The 19,650-nt window shown below is 37.8% G+C and overlaps 1 long non-coding RNA gene across 2 annotated transcripts in view; it reads left to right on the top strand.

Moving 5' to 3' along the window:
• Window positions 1-310: 310 nt before the first annotated feature.
• LOC133661604 (uncharacterized) overlaps window positions 311-19,650 on the top strand; it is a 39,238-nt gene continuing 19,898 nt past the window's right edge. The window contains exons 1-2 of one of the 2 annotated variants that reach the window (XR_009827968.1): window positions 311-432; window positions 4,052-4,364. This is a non-coding gene — a long non-coding RNA (uncharacterized LOC133661604). Of the gene's footprint in view, window positions 433-3,680; window positions 4,365-19,650 lie in introns of those variants that run through there. The other variant, XR_009827967.1, reaches the window with a different exon arrangement.

Below are 19,650 nucleotides of genomic sequence, written 5' to 3'. Positions count from 1 at the left end.
AAAAAAAGATTAAAAAAATGTTAGATTAAAAAGCACATTTAAATAAATATATATAAATGTATATTGATATAAAGCTATGAAGAGCCACCTGCTGGAGCGCTCCCTTCTGCAGGCCAGGTAAAAAGGGGGCGGAGCCTGAAGGGGGAGGAGTCGCAAGCAAAAGAGAGAGAGAGAGGATTCCAAATTGATATTTGATACTCAGGAAGTTGAAGACGCTGCTCGGATTCTTCTTTTGTTTCATTGGAATTGTGCTCCTCCGAGATGCTGCTGCGAAAACTGCACTGCGACAACTTTTCCACACTTTACCAAACCCCCCCTGTCCCTCCCAAAAATAATAATTTTTTCGTTGTTGTTGTTTTAATTCATCGATCATTTTGCTTGCAAACACTTCGCAGCTTCACTAATGACGCACGACGGCGGACCCTCAATAAGGTATGACACTTTTTTTATTATTCACTCTTATATATGCTGTTTTAATCATTTTATTTTAAAACAGGCCAAAACACGCAGAATAATTAAATTGTGCAAAAATGCACCAATTAGATAGAAATTGATGGCTAAATTGTCACAGAAATGCACAAATTGTGCCTAAAAACGTTAATAATAATTTTTATTTTGATTGAAACAATGTCTTCCAGCGTGTGAATCACACTGCACCTGCCTGTGCACCTGCTCTATTATCATACAAGGATAACAATTCTCCTTTAATATTTTTTTAAAATACGTATACATTTCCAAATAGCAAAAAAATACAGGAGCATTTTTTTTAATTTGGATTGAATTTTTTAATATTTAATATAAACAAGAGAAAATATAGAAATATTGTTTAAAATCTTGCAGCATTTAATATAATAAAATGAATGAACGGCCTCATTTAAAAAAAGTATACATGATGTAAATAATGTTGCATGACGTGGAGGATAAATCCTTCAGAAGTTGAGGATTAAAGCTACAGGAGGCTTAACGATGGCGCAGACTAAACGGCAATAAATAAATATATTTTTTTAAACATAAAAAAAATTACCCCCGGCTTCATTAGATCAAAATTTTTTTCAGTATTAAAAATGTAATTGTTGCAGAGAACACCCATTTTATGGTAAATGTGAGTCTTTATTGTGGTGCGTTTGAAGGCCATTTCCAATTAGTTCAGGAGGAGGAAAACAAACCTGTAAGAAAATAAATAATAAAAAGTCATCATTTCTGAGACATAATGAGCTGCACTAGGAAGATTATATCAAAACAAACATCAAAGTAGTTTTTTAGTGCTGATTATTGATCAGTGCAGGAAATGGCAAAGGAGCCATTTGGCCCGTCTGAGGAATCACTTAGTCGTCGTTTTCTGGATCAATGAGCACCGCCCGGGGCCAGCGTGCTAATGGGCCAAAGGGTGGGGCGTCTGAGGGTGGGTGCGATGGCGTAGTGTCCGATGTCAGCTGATCGCTACGAGGTAATGTTACGTCTTCGCTCGTTGGACGATCTTGTCGGCCCCCCCCCCCCAAAAAAATCCGAATTTTTGTTGCCCGACTTGCCGCAGTGTCCCTGTTTGACCCCGTGGGGTTGGCGGCGGCCATTTTGTGACTCGGATGAGTTGCTGACTCATTGTCGAACGTGAACGCGGAAATGTGGTCGTTTTAACACGGGTCCTTTTCGTCCGAAATTCTTTTTTCTATTCGTCTTTACAAGTTAGCATCACTCTTGCTAAAAAATGGTCCCTCTCGACTGTACAGTACTTTCTAAAAGTATGGGATGTTTTCATCATAGCTGCATCCGATCAGCCATTTAAGGACATATTTACGTACTATCTGGACAATTACTTTAACCTGTCTCCTTAGTTCTATTCCACTCGTCATCTCATGGGCATTTAGAGTATTTTTTGCTGTGTCCAATCAGATGTTATCCACTATGCATCTCTTAGCCAATAGAGGGCATTTTTGCATAAAATGGCCTGTCTCCTTGATTCGCTTCGACTCTCAAGTCCAGCAACTCGTAGTCTTGGCATCAATTATGTGATAAGGTGGCGACGTGTCCAGGGTGTTCCCTGCCTACCGCCCGAGTGCAGCCCTACCCCCTAGTATGTAGCTTTTTTAAACTACATACTACAGGACACATTTGATGTTCTGTGACCTGTTTCCTTGAATCACTTCCACTATTGACTCGCATTTCCGTCAACGCGTAGTTTTGGAATCAATTACAAGTATAGTTGAGTATTTTATTCTTCAAGCCACATTTGCGTAGTGTCTACATCATTGCTTTGATGTCCAGTGACCTGTCTCCTTCGTTCTCTTCCATTCGTCCTCTCAAAGCAGTTTTGTGTGTTATGTTCCTATTTTCCACAAAAATATGTTGGATGATCAAATCCACATCCAAACAGATTGCACCCGCTATGCTTCACTTGGCTATAGTTGGCATATTTGCATTCAATTGCCGCAATGTGCTGTGACCTTTGTCCTTGATTCACTTTGACTCTCGACTCGCGTTTTAAATGATAGTAGTTTTGGTGTCAATTATGGTAAAGTTAAATATTTTTCACCTCTTCAAGCTATTAGAGGACATATTTGTGTATTTCTAAACCAATGCTTTGATGTTCTGTGACCTGTCTCCTTGATTCACTTTGACTTTTTAGCCGTTTCAGAGGCCATTTTGAGTATTTTTAAGTGCATTAGCATGTCTGCGCCACTAGAGGGCATATTTGAAAATAATTAGGACATTGGGTACGAAGTGCTGTAACCTGTCTCTTTGACTCACTTAGTTTTTTCCCATTTCTGCTGTTTCTTGGCGGTTTGAGCTTTTTACCACTTCTTTTAGCCACCAGAGGGCATATTTGAAAGATGTGGACAATTGCTCTGATGTACGGTGAACCTGTCTCCTTCACTTGCTTTGTTCTTTAAGCGTTTCTGCCTTTGCCAGTTTTGCAAGCTGCTAGAAGACCAGAGATGTTCATACTAGCTGCTCGTCCAATCAGATTGCGCCCCCTTGCGCTTCTTTTTGGGGGCATATTTACGTACTATCTGGACAATTGTTTTAATCTGTTATGACCTGTCTCCTTCATTTGTTCGTTTTTTCAGCACTTCTGCTTTTTCCTGCCAGTTTAGATGACTACTGTGAGACCAAGGACAATTCGAGCTTGGTCAGTCAGGTTACGCCCACCTGAATTTCTTTTTGGTGGCATATTTGCGTACTATCTGGACAAATTTGATCTGCTATGACCTGTCTCCTTCATTCTCGTAATTTTTTAGCACTTCTGCTCTTTCTTGGCAGTTTTGGAGGCTGCTTGACGACCAAGGACCATCAGTGCTCTGTGTCTCAAGTTGCATCCTCCTATGCTTCTTTTAGAGGGAATCGATGTAGGGACTCGTCTCCTTTTTTCGCTTCGACTCTTTAGCCTTTCTGTGTTTTCTTAGCATTTTCAGAGGACATTTTGAGTTCGATTCTGACTTTAAGGTGCAAACATGTAAAACAAAACAAAACACAAATGTCAATATTTGCTACTATATCTTAGAATAATGTCAATTTCCCATGAACATTTGGTTTTTGTTGCTATTTTAAGGGATGAGGTATGTCAGAAAATGTGCCATTTTGGACTTGGGAGGCCAACAAGTTGTCCTACATTATGCAACACCTGCATAGCAAAGAGTGTCCTTCACGTTCTTCCTCACTTGTGTCACTTACTGTCTGTCGTCTCCAGGTTGTCTCCAGCATGTTGACACTGCCTCCTGTTCTGTGTATGGCACTGGTAGAATTCACTGTGACAGCTTGCTATCAGTGAATTACCATAGGGCCATAAACAGAGCAGAGAAAGAACCGCACTCTTTTTTTTTTTTTTTTTTTTTTTTAGGGTTGGATGCAGCAGTCTGTCCCTTCTTCTTTTTCTTCAGTACATCCCTTTTTTTTCTTCTTCTTGTGCCCATTTTGGCACTAGCACATTTTTGCTTTTGTATATACGCTTTGAGCAATTATGTGTAGTGCCAATATGGGAGAAGACAGACTTGCATCGCTTTTGTGTCTCCACTTGTGTCCATTGGTGTTCTCATCCGGACGATTCCCTCTTCAGGCCGCTCTCTGGTGGTGTTTGGCAATGGTAGAACTCACACTGGTGAGCTACGAGGATCCGGTGGTTCTAGACTTGCCAACTACCGCTTGAGAGCCTCCACCCGCACCAACATGGAGGAGCAAAGAAGCCGACCCTCCTGCAGTCCCCAAGTGGAAGACGATGGAAGAGTGAGTGGCTGCTGGTGTTGAAGGGTGAGACCACGCTATGTTCCTCCCCTGCACACCGCAGTCTCAAAGCTCCAGTCAACGCCTTTGGACCAGGTGACAGTGAATGCAACACGGCACAAACAACAGGATGAGGCCAGTTAAAACAGGTAAAAAAAAAACAATACCATTTTTTTTGGTGAACTTTCAACATTTTTTTTAAATGACTAAAAATAGATCACCATTTTAAATATTTAATAATGATAGTAAACTTAATTGTACAAATAATATCAATACTAAAATATAATGAATATTTGCTAATTCAGGTAGGTCAACTTGTTTTACGGAGAAAAAAAAAAAAAAAAAAAAAAATTGCAAATAATATTGTTAGATCACCAAAAATGATTCCCGGGCGCGGCCACCGCTGCTGCCCACTGCTCCCCTCACCTCCCAGGGGGTGATCAAGGGTGATGGGTCAAATGCAGAGAATAATTTCGCCACACCTAGTGTGTGTGTGACAATCATTGGTACTTTAACTTAACTTAAATATATATAAATAATATCAAAATACACAAAATGTAACATTAATTTTAGGCTGACATTCCATGCCACTAGATAATATAATCAACCACATTTTGGAATTTAAAATAAAAAAATAGATCCACATTGAGAGGAGCCAGATGAGGTAGTTCGGACATCTGGTCAGAATGCCCCCCGAACGCCTCCCTAGGGAGGTGTTTAGGGTGCATCCAAATGATAGGACACCACGGGGAAGACCCAGGACATGTTGGAGATACTATGTCCCCCAGCTGGCCTGGAACGCCTCGGGATCACCCGGGAAGAGTTGGACCAAGTAGCTGGGGAGAGGGAAGTCTGGGCTTCTCTGCTTAGGCTGCTGCCCCCGCAACCCGGATGGAATAAAAAATTAAAATCACAAATTAATTGGAAGCTCTACTACTTATTGGTAATACAATATAGAATCTAAATATCAAAATGTACAAAATATAACATTTATTTTAGAGAAACTTGTTCCTCTCACATTGCTAAATAAGCTTACCAACCAAGACATTTTGAAAAAAACTATATTAGAGAAATTATAATTAATCATTCTAAAATAAAATAGTATGAATACAATATAGATAGTATTATTAAAAAAAATTAAAACAAAAATAAAAATACAATAATTTTTGGCCCTCCCATGCAGCTAAATCATGGAATAAAAAAATACTATAATTAATCCTAATAAAAAATGTTGTATTAATAATATTTTTTCTCGTTCATGCTGCTAAATAAGGTAATAAACCATGGATTTTTAAAGAAAAAACATTTATATTATTACAAATGTAATACATCATAATAAAATAAAATGGTAAATAAAAAACACAATACAAATAGAGTATAAAATATATTTTTTTAGACTAGTTTGGCCTTCTCGGGCTACTAAATCAGGTAACCAACCAACCATTTTCTTTTTTTTGGGGGGTGCGGAAATAAAGGATTATTAATAATAAAATAACAAAAAATGTTTATTTAAATTAAAAGGCTATTTTTGTATTTTGGCTTGCTCATGTTGGTAAATAAGGTGAATTCTGAATGCAGCTTGTGTTGTGAATGGCTTTACAATGTGAAGGTGTACCTAATAAAATGTCCTGCAATATTTCAAGTAAAAAAAAAAAAGTACCTTTTTTTTGTTCTTTTGAAAATGTATTGCTATTATTGTCAGTTTTGAACTGAGATTTGAAGAGTTTTGTAGCGAGATGTAATAATAATATGTGTATGGTTACCATGGTGACAAGGGTATGAGTAGGCACCATTATGAAAAACTATTTTCCTGGTTAAAAAAAACAAAAGCAGCAGACTGGCCCGCTTGTTCAGCTCTTAGCTCGGTGGTGCAATTGGCAAAGCGTTCGGTGTCTTCTTACCGTCTCCTTTCAGTGCAACCTTCCCCACCCTCCTCTTCCCTAAAGAAAAGACCTCCCTGTGTTTGGGCCGATGATGTTCTGCTGCTTACATGTGGGTCAGGGTCTGCTAATGTAGGTGACAGCGGGATTAAAAACCTCTTCATCTGCCTGCCATAAATCCACAGCTTTATGAGATGTAGCTAATATGATTTGTATTGTTAGCAGCGGGGCCTTCAGGCGCTGTGGTGGCCGCGTGCGCTCGCATCGCCAATAAACGCTTGCAAAAGACACATATCGCCTCCCTGCATCGAAGTGCATTGTGGGCCATTACTCCAGATGGGCCGAGCAGCTCGGGTTACGCCACATTTTTCAGCACCCGGGCTACCTAACCTCCCCCTGGCACCCCCCCCACCCTCCATATCGCTCACACACTTGGAGACAGAGCGCCGCCTGTGCTCGCAGCATTAGCGAAATGAGATTATCAGGACTGTCTGGACAGTTGGGATGGGAAGAAGGTGAGGATGACTTTGGTGAGGATGGAAAGGGTGCACCAAAGTATTCTACCAGCAGCCGTGTCGTGACGCTGAGCTACTGTAGGCCTCGAGTCATTCAAAATGTAAACTATAACGTTCAAAAAAAAGGTCTATTTTAGACAAACTTTATTGATCCACAAGGGAAATTGTTCCACACAGTAGCTCAGTTTCAAAGGATGGAAAGGGTAAGGATGGAAAGGATAATGCAGGTATTAAGTAGACTAAAAATGTACCATAGTAGCAATATAACATACTAGCAATATAACATATATAGATAGTACTTTATTGATTCCTTCAGGAGAGCTCCCTCAGGAAAATTAAAATCCCAGCAGCAGTGTACAGAATTGAAATCAAATTTAAAAGTACAAAGTAAATAATGGGGAAATAAAATAGAAAATATTACGATAAAAAATGAAAAAGAAAGAATTAAAATATAACAGTAAAAATAAGAATATAACAAGAGAAACTAGGCAGTAGTGACCATGTTATGAAAATGTATTGCGCTGTGTTTTTGTTGCAGTTTATTTCAGTATTGTTATTGTTTTGCATACCCTGTCATCCTAGTCCCCCCCCCTCCCCCTCCCCTCCAGAGATGAATTGTACAGTGTGATGGCGTGTGGGACAAAGGAGTTTTTTTAGTCTATTAGTCCTGTACTTGGGACGAAGCAGTCTAGCATTGAACAGGCTCCTCTGGCTACTAATAACGGTATATGTAATATTTTCATATTATATATACGGTATATAATATATACTGATATATTATTATTATATTATATTTTTATTTAATATACACAATATATAACAAATCCTAATTGCCATGTAGAATATTACAGTATATGTAACAGCTGCAGCATAAAATAGAGAGTAGATCTAGCAGAAAATATACATTATAAACAAAAAGATGTAGCTAACATAGAAGTGGTCAGGTAATAGACAGATATCATCTATTTCTGTATGGCGAGTGATTATACAGCCGGATGGAGTGCGGAATGAAGGAGTTCTTGAATCGAACACTGTGGGAACGAAGCTGAAGGAGCGCGCCAATCAGTTTGTCAATCCGGTTTAAGTCCTTTTTGCTGGTGCTGCTCCCCCAGCACACCACTGCAAAGTACAGGGCACTGTACTTTCACACTGAATTCACCAGAAAAATGGTCAGAGGCGCTTCCGCTTGCTTACAGCAGGTTGCTCTTTGTGTTGCCCAATGTGTGTTTGTTGCGCTGTCATTTTAGTGTTGGCACCGTTGTTTTGTTTTTTTGAGGATTGAAATATTATATCGAACTGTTAACAATCACGCTAAAATATGAAGCTAAGTAGACGGACGCAAAATAAAAATTATGTCATGTTTATTTTATGCAATAGTTCTGTTGTTGGGTGCCAAAAAAAAAGTACAAAAATAAAGTTTATTTTGGGGGGTGTTCGCAAGGGAGTCTAGAGCAGGGGTGTCAAACTCATTTTAGATCGGGGACCACATGGAGAAAAATATACTCCCAAGTGGGCCGGACTGGTAAAATCACGGCACGATAACTTAAAAAAAGACAACTTTAGATTGTTTTCTTTGTTTAAAGATAGAACAAGCACATTCTGAAAATGTACAAATCATGTTTTTTTGTTTTTTTACACTTACATGCTGCGGTTAATAGTATTCTATCTTTATTTGTCGTTATTTATACTTCCTGAACAAATTAAGTCATAATGTTCATCAGTCAACTCATTGGTGTTAATTTACAATCTATCAAGATATAAAAATAATATTAAAATCAAATTATAGTATGTTATTTATGTAGTTTGCTCATTTTCCTCGACTGGTGCACTAACATCATGTGTTTTTTTTAAACATATGTAGCATCATCTACAACAGTGGTTCTTAACCTTGGTTCGATCGAACCCTAGGGGTTCGGTGAGTCGGCCTCAGGGGTTCGGTGGAGATCAAAACACACCTGACTCATCGTGTGAATACAAACTTCTCCCTATCTGCGTATTACGGATACGGCAACAGCTGACTGGTTTGCAGGTGTGTAATTTGTTGTGAGTTTATGCACTGTTGGTTTTATTGTTTGAACAAGGTGATGTTCATGCACGGTTCATTTTATGCACCAGTAAAAAAAACATGGTAACACTTTAGTATGGGGAACATAGTCACCATTAATTAGTTGCTTATTAACATGGAAATTAGTAACATATTGGCTCGTAACTAGTCATTATTAAGTACTTATTAATGCCTTATTCAACATGGCCTTATTATAACCCTAACCCTCTAAGCCTGGCCCTAACCCTAACCAAATAACTCCAAGTTAAGTCTTTATTACTTAGAATATGTTCCCCTGGTGTCCAAATAACTCTTAAATTATTGTCCAAATCCACAGCCAGTTCAGAACTTAGAATATGTTCCCCATACTACCAAAAACATATAACTTTGTCTTGAATTAAAACAAAAACCATTTTATTTTTCACTAAAGAAGGGTTCGGTGAATGCGCATATGAAACTGGTGGGGTTCGGTACCTCCAACAAGGTTAAGAACCACTGCTCTACAAAGATACAAATAATTGCTATTGTGACATCTAGTGGACACATTTAGAACAACTGTTTCTTTCATTCAAAAATTTCGGCTCATTTTTATACTTAGCAAACTCATCCCGCTGGCCGGATAAAACCTGTTTGCGGTCCGGATCAGGCCCGCGGGCCGTACTTTTGACACCTCTGGTCTAGAGGAATCTGTTCTAATCATAGTGCATCTCTGTCACATGCATGCACCAAAGTGCTAATAGAAGGCACTCACTTTTATGTATAAAAAAATGAACACACTAATAAATACAGTGTTTATTAAAGCGGAGTATCTAATAATAGAAAAGCGCAATATAAAATCTAATCCATTATTATTACATTACTTCCTTAATGCAGTTTTTGTCAAATAGGGGGGCGGGACTTAGCTTCATCAGCATCATGCTTCAAACCCTGCTTTGAAAAGCTGTGCACTTCAAAACGTGCTCATTGTAGCCATTAACTCTGGCTTCCTCATTTTGATGAAAAAAAACAAATGTTTTATAGGTTAAAATGTTTTATATATTGTGCTCCTGAGTTAATGTTGCTCATCAATTTTAATTTGTTATTATTTGAGTTTATTTAATTCTATTTTTCAGTATTAAACGGTCCAAGTCGGTCAAAAGATGTTTATAGTTTAAAGGACAGATTTTTTTTAAAATGTCAGGCAAATTGATGCACTTTAAATCTTTTCTGTTACAATGTTAATAAAGTTATTTTTCTTTGATGTAAGTTGATCTGTATGTCTTTCTTTTTTACCCTATCACATTATTAAGGATGCAATGGTATGCAGAGGTGTACTTATAACAATTTTACAGACAAATGACACTATTACAGTCGCGGCAGACAGCGGGGCTTGGAATATTTTCTTCTTCCTGGGGGTAGGGCGTAACAGAAAATAATTGAGAAGCATGTTTTATTTCATTCAAAACCTTTTTTTTGGTAGAATTGGATTTGGAATTTTAGGGAATTAGATTTTATGCACAATTTTCTTAATTGTAATCATAGTGCATCCTTTAGTCCCATTGGGTTGAGTTTTTTTCTTGCCCTGATGTGGGATCTGAGTGGAGATGTCGTTGTGGTTTGTGCAGCCTTTTGAGACACTTATGATTGAGGGCTGTAAAAATAAACTTTGATATGTGTATCAAGCACTTATCTAATTAAAAAAAATACCAGCATACAGGGTTTATTGAGGCCACAACCCTTTCATCTTTTATACCTGTTTGTTGTTCAGTGAAATAATTGGATAGAAGTAGTATTCATGACTAAATCAGTTAAAAAAAAATTCACAAGAATTTCGGAGAGTTGATGGAAATAAAATAGCTTTTTTAAGGTTAGTCCATAAAAGGGCTATTCAACTGGCGGCCCGGGGCCAAATCTGGCCGGCGAATGACACCATAAGACAAATATTTTCGCAGCAAATTCCTAAAAACGCTCCTGTTGTACAAAATAACTTGGACCACTCTAAACACATTGGCTGATCCTCACGTTGACATGTTTACCTTGCTAGCAAACCTGGAACACTGGGGTCCAAACGTGTGATTTACATAACTGAGGTGTTCCTCAAGGGTCCCCTTTAAGTCCTCTCCATTTTGACAGTTACACATTTTTTCATTATGTGATTGATGTAACCGAAGTGTTGCTGGAGCATTTTTCTACTTCAGATACAGTCAGTCATTTGTTCAACTTCTTTAATCATAGTAGTGGTGTTCCTCAAGGTTCCATTATAGGTCCTCACTTTTTCCTCATTTCTTCTATTCAACTGGTGGCCTTTAAGTCAAGTTGAAAAACTTCTTAAAAACCCTAGAGGGCTGTCATAGAGATGATCATTGACCAGTTCTTTTGCTTAAGGTCTTTAAAAAACAGCAAAATGCTCCTGAAACGTTGACAAAATGAATAGACCAAAATCCAATGTCCACTTTAGAGGACACTGGTTATACAAAATAAGACACAAAAGCAATTTAGTTGAATAGCCTTGGGTCGATAACAAAGTGGAAACAGTTTCAATGCAATTTTAATTCAAATGTTATTGTAAAAATAATCAGGCCACACCCCCTTCATATATTTATTCAACACATTTTTTTTTTTTACATTTCCAGCTAAACAACATACCAGAAGATTTATTGAAAAATGTGCACCTGTTGCACAATACAAGCACTTTGCATGGATGAGTTTGGTGTGGAAGAACTTTCTTGGCCCGACATCAGTGGTGACCTCTGACCCGCTAAGTCAGGGGTGTCCAAAGTGCGGCCCGGGGGCCATTTGCGATCAGCAGCTAATTGTTTACCGGCCCGCCACACATTCTGGAAATACTATTGTAAAAATAAAAAAGAACATTAAAAAAAGTGGAATGAGGTGAAATCTAATGAGAAAAAGTTGCAATATTGCCACAAAAGCTGCCATGCAGGCTGTTTTTTTTTTCTTTTGTCTTTCTTCATTTTTCTTTTTTTGCCATTGCTCAAAAAACAAAAAATTAATGAAAAAAAATCCATGTTATAATGAATTATTTTCAGGGCTCCAATTACTTCAAATATTTCACTTTAATATGTTTTATGTGGTAAATATTGCATATATTGTGTAGTAGCCATATAAAAACATCAAAGTTTTCTTTGACAAAAGCGCACAAAAAAACCAAAATAGTTCCAGCATAAAATCGACAGATATATCTGAAGTTGATCTCGTAACTTAAGTGTTGAAAGTAAAAGAAAAACCTAATAAAAATGTATCACTTTATGAGTGGGGCACCTTTTGGATCTCAAATATATTTAGTGATTTTTTATTTATCTTTTCACTGTGATTACTCAAAAATATGAAATAATTAAAATCAATGGTGTCCTGCATTATTGATCATTTAGGGCTCTAATTACTAAATACTGCATATTTCAGTTTTACTATAAAAAAAACTTAGTTGTTTTTGACAGAAAAGCCATTAAACATTTTTTTAAATTTGTATTACTTCATATCCACTTGAAGTTGATATAGAGATTTACTGTAAGCGTTAAATAATTAAAAAAAAAAATAATAATCTGACTTATTTTTAACATTTTAATGACTGAGACCCTTTATGGTCCTAAAGGTAAAATAAATAAAAAATGCATATATTTTGTTATGGTTTGAAAATGAAAAATATCAAAATGGCCCCCACATGCTTTAATTTTTCCATGTGCGGCCCTCAGTGGAAAAAGTTTGGACACCCCTGCTCTAAGTCTTCCTATAAAAAAAAAAAAAAAAGTAGAGTATGCTAAAGCTGAAAAAAAAAAAAAAAAAAAGTGGGACTAACTCCTTGTTTACTTCCTGTATGTGTCATGGCGAGGTGTCCCAATACTTCTGCCCATATGCTACATATTCATATACAGAAAGTGCAGCTCCAAACAAGTTAAAAAGTCACTTTAAGTAAAGAATGCATTAAAACTAATGAAATATAGGAGTGAAAGCTGTGGACCGTGGGCCATTCGGACGTCCTAAGACGTCGTTTTGTGGACTATAGAAGTTAGAGGACAGCGTTGTCTTCACTATGGTGTTCAGATCAGCACCAGCTTGTGTCCCTGCATGCGTGCTGGGCCCGGGATGCGCGTATTAAGAAACGATTAGTGGAGATTAAAGCTCTACTCGCCCGCATGCACGACTCCCACCAGCACACCCGCCTCCCCCCACTGACCCCGCCCCCAACAATCAATAGGCATGCAGTAATCCTCCAGCACCTTCACTGCAGATTGGATGCTCTTTAATGACATGCAGGCAACCCATCCTGTGAAGAACAAAACTAATGAAGAACTTCATCGGGGGGGGGAAAAAAAGGAAGATTTTTTTCCAACAAGTGACGTTTAATGCAGGAAATGTTCCTGAGTGCTTTGTGTTAAGTGTTGCTTAAAAATGGCCGTTTTTGCAATGGATGTCCCTGCAACATATTCTGTCTGAATATGAGCGGTTTCATCAGTGCCTGAGAGTTTTAATCTGGAGGAAGCGGGATGTAGGATGATGCCTGATAGATTAAGGTCCGAGCGCCTCTGTCCTCGTGAGTGTGTGTGTGTGTGGAACAGAAGGGCCCCTGCCGGCCAGCAAATCCCGGGCTTTAAAGCCGAGGAGGTTGTGGCGGCTTATGATGTAATCTGACTGGCACGGCAGGGAGGAGAACGTGGAGGTTACGCCGTTTTTGTAGCCAGCAAACGAGAGATAAAAAAACCCCCCAAAAAACTGTCAAGTTGATAATTATAAGACCATTACACCCAATTGCTGCCATTTGTGTGTCCGGGAAATAAATGCCCTGTAAATTGATTGCATATTTAATAAACACCGGATGAATTTCAACCACCTTGAACACGGTAAAAACACCATTTGTGGACCACCCCCGCTTCCTAAAATCCTACCATGAAATACAATAATTTAAATCCTTTATAAATTACATATTTCAACCCAACTACATTGGAACCTCAAATTAAGAACTTAATTGGTTTTTGAACATGCTTTGTAAACCAAAAAGTTCATATAGTGAAGCATAGTTCTCTATAACAGTGTTTTTCAACCACTGTGCCGCGGCACACTAGTGTACCGTGAGATACAGTCTGGTGTGCCGTGGGAGATGATGTCATTTCACCTAATTGGGTTAAAAATATGTTTTGCAAACCAGTATTTATAATCCGCAAATAATGTGCCGTTGTTGAGTGTCTGTACTGTCTAGAGCGCGGCAGAGTAACCGTGTAATACTCTTCCATATCAGTAGGTGGCAGCTGGTAGCTAATTGCTTTGTGGATGTCGGGAACATGGTTTGTTGTGATCCCAATATGCAGACGACAGCGGGAGGCAGCGTGCAGGTAAAAAGGTATCTACGGTAATGCTTAAACCAAAAATAAATAAAAGGCGAGTGTCGCTAAGAAAAGGCATTGAAGCTATGCAAAACGAAACTAAAACTGAACTGGCTGCAAAGTAAATAAAAACAGAATGCTGGACGACAGCAAAGACTTACAGCGTGTGGAGCAGCAGACGGCGTCCACAAAGTACATCCGGACATGACAATCAACAACAAAATAGGAGCGCCAGACAAGAACTAAAACACTACACAGAGGAAAACACCAAAAAACTCAAAATAAGTCACGGGTTGATGTGACAGGTTGTGACAGTACACCGACTTTGAGACAAGAGCTATAGTGATGCATGGTTGGTTAATGTTTGAATTGATATCCAACAATTGCGAGAACAATTTTTTACTGTCAATATCGGCTGCTGAGTTTCATTTTTTAATGTTTTCTGCTAGTGGTGTGCCTCCGGATTTTTTCAATGAAAAAAAAAAGTGCCTTGGCTCAAAAAAGGTTGAAAAACAGTGCTCTGTAAGAATCAATATGAACATTAATAATTGGTTCTAGCCTCGACAAAAGTCCCTATTAGGGTTGTCCTAATACGGTACTGCGGTACTAATGAATTAAAAACGGTACTATACTGCCTCTAAAAAATACCGGTGCAATTTTTCTTTTAAGGACATCACGGCACGCCGTCGTCACGACGTGCTGGAGCAGAGGCGCATGTTCGGCAATGCACACGTACGAAGTACTTACAAGCAGACACGGTGTGAAGACATAAGAGGCAGAATGGACGCATTTTGGCTTAAAAACAAACGATATATATAACGCTATAAACACTGAAGCGTTGCTGTACTAGAGCTTCTTTAACGTCCATCTGCAGACGGCATTGTTTTAGCTACTTCTAAATCACTAATCCTCGCCTCCATGGTGACAAAGTACATTTTTTTTTACAAGTATCATCCCTGCATGATCTACACCTAAAACTAATGTAAAGTATCCAAACAACATAGGAATGAGTGCTTATTACATTTTAACAGAAGTGCAGATGGAACATGTTAAAACAGAAAGTAAGCAGATAATAACAAGTAGATTAATAATCCGCTTCATACTGCTTGTTCCTCATAATTTTGACAAAACAATAGAATGGGAAATGACACAATATGTTACTGCATACGCCAGCAGCCATGTTAGCAGCCTTTGTTTGATTACTACTAAAAAAGTGGTTGTCTAGAATGTTCACTATCTTAATTTATTGCAACAAGAAACATATTTGTAATGTATTATAAGATTTTCCGTTAAAATAAAGCCAATAATATTTTTTGTGGTCCCCTTTATTTAGAAAATCAGCAAAATATGGTTTGGTACCGGTGTCGTGTGAAATTCTGTATCCCTGAAATATTTAGTAGCCCCTACCGTGGGAACGCGCACGGGGGCGGTGCTCTGTGCCTTATTCAGACAGTGGCAGCACTTCCGTGTTATTAGCGGTGTCAATTATACAAAATGTGGATTACTACAATCATGCTTTGATTGTGAAAAATGTTGATGGTGTAACATGTGACATTCCTACCTGAATAAATGCTTTCGATCATCTGTACATGACGTGTTGTACTAATACTCACATCGCTGCACAAGCTTCTTTATTGTATACGGTGTCACGCTGCAGAGCGGTTGGTCAGCCTGCTATTTTCTGCAAATTACATGAATAACATCCTGTAATTTGGTTTATTTATTTATTTCATCTTCTGATAGATGATAAAATAACTCCAATATAATGTGAATAAACACTAGAGTAGACTCAATTCCATATTAAAAAAAAACAAAAACAAAACGAGTATTTTATGCCAGAAAATGTGTCCCACGTACGTACTAACGTGGATTATATGTACAGACATTGTACAAAACTTGTGAATTTGGACTTATTTTATTAATTATCAAAAAAGTTACCGGTAGTAGGAAATACATCATATTTCAATATATTTGTCCCCCCCCTCTATTTTCCTCAATTGATGTACTAACATCATGTGTTTTATTCTGTAGATACTTGGCATCATCAACAACAAAACTTGTGAATTTGGTCTCATGTTATTAATCACAAAAAATGTTATGATACATATTATTTATAATTATTGACATTGCTAATAACACGGAAGTGCTGCCGCTGTCTAAGCAAGGCACAGAGCTCTCCCACCCAAAATATTTAAGGGATACAGAATTTCGCACGACACCGGTACGACCCTAAACCCCATTTTATGCACACTTTGAAGAAACTATCATGTCTGTATATATCAAAGCAACATAAGGGGATAGAGGCTCGGCCTGGGCCGATATTCGATTCGTCAATTAACTGACTATAAATTAAAATGAAAAAGATTAAGACGTTGACCAGCAAGCTAGCATCACACAGTGCAACTAGTTAGCAATTAGCAGTGAACATGGACAAAATGATCATAAACCAAATGCCATCGCATCAGTGTGGTAATATCAGTTTAAACCTTTGGAACAAGATGAGCCTTTCAACACCGAGGAGTTTGTGACTTCAATAAACCCGCACGCCCACCTGACAGTCCACACTCTGAAGCCTTTGTAAAGAAGCCACGAGAGTGCAAATAAAAGGGTGCAAAATAGTGTGCGTTCACAGAAAGTGTGGTTAAATACGTCACCAAAGACACTGTCATTTAATCTGTTATAAAACTAGCATCTCTAAAAACGTATCATGTAATGCCAGTGTTTCCTCACTCGGAATCTGCCAGACTTTGGATTTTTTTTTGCATGTGAACTGATAATACATCTGCTTATACTGTAGTGTTTATATTGTTACTCTGAATTTTTGTTTCAAAATGTCCTAACTTGATTGTTAGTTAAGAAATGTACCACTCTACCTCTGCCTACATGTTCAATATTGAAGTGAAACATTTTTCAGACATTTTAGTTATTGTTTTGCTTGTGTATATTTGAGGGCCCCCACCTCCTCTTTACCATTATTAGTTGTGATATTTATGCAAACATTTTGCTTACAGACTAAGTACATTTTATTATTTGTGTTTTATTTAACTTTTTGTCATTCCAATTCTAATGTTAAAATATATGATAAATACAAGTTTATTGCATTTTAAAGGATATACAAGCATTATTATAATTATTATATATTATCAGTGGTAAATGTGGTCTCCAAAAAATTATATCAATAATATCGTTGAGCGGCAATCATTTGTAGGTCAATATATCGTCAAGCAAAATTAGTTATTGCCCCAGGCCTAATAATAGCACAACTCTCTTGTATCGAAACAAAACATTACACCAAGCTTAAATGTCATCACGCACGCAGACACACAAAAAGCCTTGTTGATGCGCTCCAAAACGTTAACAACCATGTTGCTACAATAAAAAACAAAAAAGGGAAATAATATGACCTTTGTGTCTGCAAATATTTGGGACATCTTTTGAACGCTCTGGGATCACCTTACATTCAGCGCTAGTTAGCACAAACGAGCAGTGTGAGGTGATCCTTAATTGGCTTTGGCCCGGTAGTGCCTTCTCCTTCGCTGGTATGAAGATGTGCTGTGGCATCATTTCCGGTCTCATCATTATTAAAGACTTGCTGAGGAACAAATACTAGGAGTGTCATATAAATAGATTTTCAAATTAATTGCGATTCTTAGTCGATTAAAAGAATAAAATAAAATAATCAAAAGTCGTTAAAAAAATAATATATTTATAAAAATAAATCTGTCCTTTCCAGTCACTCAGGCAAATAATATAGTTGATGTAGATGTCCATATCTGCTGATTTACTTTAGAAAAGAGAAGTGTGGGATACTTTTCTTGTTGCTTTATTTGTATTTGACCTTATTAAATGTTTGGGTAGAATTGTATCAGACAAAACCAGTTTTCTTTTAAGTAATATAGAAAGTTATCACAGCTGTTTATCTATTTTATAGAGGAATGTAGTTCATCATAGAACTGGCACACAACATTATTAAAAAGTATAGATTTTGAATCGAGAATCGAATCTGAAACGAATCATTACCCCCCAAGAACTGAATCGAATCGTGTGGTGCCCAAAGATTCACAGCCCAAGTGAATACTGTCACCTTTTTAAACTTTCGAGCCACACATGGCTCACCTTAAATAGTTTTTTCATTGTGGTTGCAGCATGGTCACCAAGTCGCCATATAAATGGAGAGGGATCTCACAAATGCTGTCACCTGCTAGCTGCTTTTCATCTATCCATATGAGCAACAGTTTTTGGACCTGGTCTTGCACTTTCTTACGCTTGCGAAGATATATAACTCTTTGGCAAAGTCAGCAACAATATAAACATCCTTTTTTTAAATAATGGTTGCAATTGTGGACTTGTTTCTTCAAGTCAAATGAAGAAGCCAGCCGGAGGCTTACTAGCTAAAAGACAAACTCAAAGCGAGACTGAGAGTTTGGACACATTTAAAGCGTTACTGATCACACAAAGTGATCTCTGGGACAAGCTGACAGTTCTGACCGATGATTGTGCAAACAAGTTAGAAGTGCCGCTCGTTGTCGAAGGTCTCCGGTTGTACAGGATGTTTACAGGATGTGACGTAGGGGGCCCGGCCTCTTCAAATTGGCCGTGTCCGCTTGTACAGGAAGTGATGTCATCAATATGGCAGCCTCCGATGGCTTCAAGCAGCAAGCATAATGAATGAAGCGTTCGTACGCTGAGACATGGTTTGCACACAGGCATATTTTGTGCGATGGAGAGGTTCGTAAACCGGAAAGATCGCAAATGGAGGCGTTTGTAAATTGAGGTTCCACTATAAAGCCTAATTGAAGTTTACTACTTTACAAAAAACTAACAAGTTGACATTCACACTGAAAAATGTGAAGTATTAAGTAACATGGTCCTCAGGAAGTTGCATCATTTACGTCGTCCGCAGGCCATGGGAAGAACAAAAGTAACACATTTTTCTGCATATTTGATATTTCAACTATGACTTGGGGGCTCAAATCTCAGCACAGTCCTGTTAATGAAATTATTTGTTTGTATGTTTGATCTTTTTTGTTGTTGAATCACTTAATTGTGCTTATTGTCAACATGCTATTAGCGTTAATGTTACATTTCATGTATTTGCTCATTCTATGCCAATAATGTTACTCATCTTTATCTTAGGAACTGTGTAGTCTTTAATGGGCCACAACATATTCTGAGTAGTTTAATGTGTGTATTATCTGATTTAGAGGTAAAAGACAAAAGTTTGTTTTGAGAGTTTCAACCATAGATATAAGTACATAAGCCCCTTTTAGTTGCGTGCCTACGGCAAGTCTAAGCTAGTAGGAGCTAAGTGCCAACAGGGTATTTCATTGTTATAGATCAGTGGTTTTCAAACTTATTTCACCAAGTACCACCTCAGAAAATACTTTGCTCTCCAACTACCACCATAATGAGCAACATTAAAAATTCAGTAGCGTAGTAGGCCTATATATTCATTAAAAACAAGGCAGAGGTTTGATTTATCAGGTAATATTTTCGGGAAATGTAACATTACACACAGTTTGAACAATAACACTTTGTTTAAATATTTAATCAAGTAATTGGTACGCGTACCATAGTTTGAGAATCACTGCTGTCGATGATGCGGGCGCGATGACAGCGAGAATAATAATAATAATAATACCTGGGATTTATATAGCGCTTTTCTAAGTACCCAAAGTCGC

This window comes from Entelurus aequoreus, linkage group LG12, assembly GCF_033978785.1.
Source record: "Entelurus aequoreus isolate RoL-2023_Sb linkage group LG12, RoL_Eaeq_v1.1, whole genome shotgun sequence".
Lineage (NCBI taxonomy): Eukaryota > Metazoa > Chordata > Actinopteri > Syngnathiformes > Syngnathidae > Entelurus > Entelurus aequoreus.
Note: the sequence above shows the minus strand (reverse complement) of the source record. Positions and strands in the feature narration are given on the sequence as shown.